Below are 4,337 nucleotides of genomic sequence, written 5' to 3' on the forward strand. Positions count from 1 at the left end.
CCCCCCCACACAAAAAAAAAAAAAAAAAAACCAAGTCATCAATGACTCGATGTGCTGCCAAAACGAAACACTAACACAAAAAGTTTTGCTAGCTTTAACTATTGGGGGTTGGGGCACGCCTTCCCTACATTGTTTAACTTTCTTTTTGTTTTTGCCTCTCAACAAATCAACTATAAAGTGACATGAGCCACATTCTTCACTTTGGGAATTTTTCCTTACTCTCCTCCAAATTTTGTTATAAGTTTATACTTTGCATACAGTGTTTGCACTGCCGTCCTTGATAGCTGATAGACATGCGGAACAGTACCCTAAATGCTAAAGAAAAAGCAGTGAAGATCGAAATGGAATCTAATGAAAACCTCCCAAGGAATAAATAAATAAGTACTATTCTTTTTAACTCGTAAAAAAGGGTAGTAGTTTGTTCATAATGAAAGAGCTTACTTCACTTGGGTAAAGGTTTAGAACTGTCGGGAGATTTCTAATATTATTGCATTGATGATACAGACGGTGATGCCAATAAATGGAAGAAAATGATATATAAAATTAATTGGTGCATAATTCCATTGGAGATGCTCAATAATAAGTATGATCATGATTTATATGAAAGGAAAAGAACAAAAGAGAGGGAGATGGAGAAGGAATCAGGAAGGAAGGAAGGAAGCAGAGCAAGGTGGGTCCCCTTTCATCTTTGTCTTGTCTTTCTAACATAGGTAGGAAAGGAGTGGATAGGATCCTGAACCATATGCATGTGCATGTTAACACTCACATGATCATCCATGTGAAGGGGAATGGACAGAAGAAGAGGGAAGAACATGAAGGCTGAGAGATGCCATGAACTGCAGCATGAACCTAGCTAATTAGAAAGAAATTGTCTAGATCAATGTCCCTGACATGCCCTACACACATACAAAAATATCAGCTTCCCCTTAAGCAAATTTTAAAGGTTTTCATGCTCCAGAACTGGTTGAAAGCATTTTTGGCCTTTTTCAGGGAGTAGGCCACCAACCTTTTCCTTGGCGCTCCTGGAAAAAAAGCATATTGCCTTTTGGATTTTTGCATGACTCACTTGATCCAACGCATCTAAAACAAACATAAATACCCCATTAGGAAGACAATCTCAGCACACATAATTTTTGGGTTTTTTTTTTAATTTTTTTGAAAAGGTTTAAAGGCCATAGGATTGTCCCTTCCCCAACATTTCCACATGAGATTCTATACACCATGATTGGATACACCATGATTGGCTTTGACTACTTTTTCTTCTGAGGAAGATCTCACCTTTGACTCCTGAGTTCTCACCCTCCCTCTTTTTCACTAAGGTGTGCAATTCAAGGGAAGCCTTTTACAACGAGAGTTTGTACGACAAAAACGGTACTAAATTTTTTTTAACTAGGTTGATCAGAAGGGAGGAAGCACTCCACTTACACCAGACAAACTCTGTTATTTTCAACTCACAACTTGATTTTCAACATCAATCAATCACCAACAGGATTAATTGGCATCAACTCTTTGATTAGATATCTTACAACAGAATTACATCCTGGTAAAATTATTTTAACTGTGTCTCAACTTTTTTGTCCCATTTCTTAGTTGATTCGGGGGACAGTACTATCACCTCGTGACGAGTTCAAATTTCAAACAGGTTGGCAGGGCAATTTGTTGTTTTAACTGGTGCTAACTATGCATGTACTATTCTTTAAGAACAAGAGAGCCAACAAGTTAGAGATGATTGAGAAATCAAGGGTGTAACAGATGAGATACCATAAGGATATTATTGGATTAGCTATTCATAAGAGCCAAACATAGCCTAATAATGTAAGGGTTCTTGACTTGATTGATTGAGTATACAATGTATATATGTATGTGCAGCAAGAGGCGTTTCTTTGTTTGTTTTTTTTTCTTTTTTGGCTATATCTGAGAGATAAACCTGGAAAGCATGACTTGGGTGTTTCAAATCAAGGTATGTAGGGTACTCCACCCCTTTGGAGGGATACAGAAAAATCAGGGTAAAAACATGATTCTCTTTTGAAAGCCAATAATGGGAAAAGTCTTACTAGTTAATGATAAGGGGAGAGCCAAAATGTGTCAAATTGGCAAACTTATCAGCAATTGATCAGTTTATAATAAAGTGCAACGGACCATTTCTTTGAAACCAGTTACCAAAAGAACATATATATCAAAATCACTCTAGCAATAGCAGGCCATGGCTGTAACTGGTGGAGTTGCAGCATGTTTCTTGACGTAAGGAAAGTGGTAGGTCAGGTTAAAGATCAAGAGGCCAAAGGGTGGCAAAAGTTCAAACTCTTAATGATGGTAAACTCACTAACATGCCATGATTTAATCACCTTTGCTGAATCAAAAGTAAACCAATATAATGAGAGTAAACAACTTTATTTTTTGATGGTTGTGGGGAACAAAATCAATTTCCAAACAGGTGAACCATCATGAAGTTCCATTGATAGAGACTAGACACCAAAAACCAAAAAGCAAGCATTAATTTTATTACCACTTTATATACTTGACCATTAAGGTTACATAAACCATATATACATGCAAATTAATCAAATGTCAGGAGGTTAAATTGCGTAGGGAAGTTGTTTCTTTAACCAGGTAAGAATATCAGTTAAAGACAATTGTAAAACAGAAAGGAAAGAACTGAAAGGAAACAGGTTAATTAGGCCTGCAACATCTTCTTTTCTTCCACCAAATGTGCCAAAAATGGTTTGTCTGTCTTATTAGACAGTAGCTGTTCAGCCATGGAAGTGCTGCCTAATTAGTAATTATGCTGTTTACTGAAAGAAGTTCCAGACTACGAAATGAAAATGACTTTGAGTAAATTTTCAGCCATATTCTTAAAACGAAAGCACCTCATAAGAGGAAAATCGACATGAACCGAGGTGAAAAGAAAATTATCATAGACAGGTCAAAGTTACCATATCTCCTGTTGAATATATCCTTGCAGAAACTAATATATTATTGGTAAAAAAGGGCCAGGTTGTTTACAGATCACAAACATTATTGAAGCCAATCAAGATTTTAATCAATGTTTTTATTTAATAAGGGGTAAGATGTATATCCTAAGAAATGCTTTAGTTTCCTTATTCATGGGATTGTTTAAATTAGCCTACTTACCAAATTTAGAAAGTGGATGCTGCTATGTTTAGCTTACTGTTTTGATAAACTTAGAATAATGCTGGCAAGTGCTTGCCAGCTTACTTAATGTAGAAAGTGTGGGGAGGCGAATGGAAAAGAATTACTTGTCTTGGTAAGTGTGGGTTTGGCTTTGACAGGCTCCGAAACTATGTCTGATGATCAGAATGCATAAGATAATTAACATGCCTTCTTGACCTGAAAATCATCAGAGAGAGAGGGGAGGGAAAAGATGGGCCTACTAAAATCATTAGAACACCCACTCAATCACATTCAGTGTCCCTTTTCTTTAATCTTTAGCAGCAGCAATCCCCAACCAAAAGCCTGCTCTTGGTTGAAAAGGAACCTAAAAAAACCCTTTCAAACCAACAATCGAAACAAAAGTTGGTCATTTTTCAAACCATCCGTGATCCATCAACAAGGAATTTGATCAAATTAATTTTGTCTAATCCACTTTCCTGTGCATCTCAAGAACTATGAAAGTTCTTTGGTTATATGGTTGTCTGTCAGAATGTCTAGTTCATATTATATCACGGTTTGTAATTAAAGTTTTCCTATTCCTGAAGAACTGCCCTGAAGTCAGTTTGATTTGTTACCCAAATGTGCATAAGACATCAACCTGTTCAACTTCTCTGCTATGATTATTCCCTATCAGCTGTGACAGAAAGAAGCATCTGTCCTTTATAAGTTTTCTAAGCCTTTATTCCGTATCAGTAAGTTCCTTTCATGATCATTGATTAATTCCCTGGAAGAAGTATCTTCTAAGTTCGAACTCTGCATGAGCAAATCATGTTAATGATTTCCCAAGTCCTCACCAACTCCAAAAGACTTAGTTAAGAGGACAAAAACAGAGATGTTTCCATCATTATTAGTTAAAACCGGTGAATTACACAACTTGTTAGAGAAGGAATAAAATTACTTTTAAAAAAATGATCCGCCCATCACGCAAGTCAGGGTGATAGTGAAATATTTTGTTCGATATTATACTTTGAAAATAATAAAAGGATGATGGGTTTGTACTGTTGCTTTGAAAAGGACAAGCGTGACTTTGCCTAATTCTAGGCAGCTAGTTGCTTTGAATTGTGAAAACATGGCAATGTAAGTAAAGAACTAGCAGCTTCACCTTGCCAAGCACAAGAGTGAAAATGGAAATTCCACCAAATTCAATCGGAAAGAAAGAGAGAGCA

The sequence above is a fragment of the Theobroma cacao genome, chromosome 9, assembly GCF_000208745.1.
Source record: "Theobroma cacao cultivar B97-61/B2 chromosome 9, Criollo_cocoa_genome_V2, whole genome shotgun sequence".
In the NCBI taxonomy this organism is placed as follows: Eukaryota; Viridiplantae; Streptophyta; class Magnoliopsida; order Malvales; family Malvaceae; genus Theobroma; species Theobroma cacao.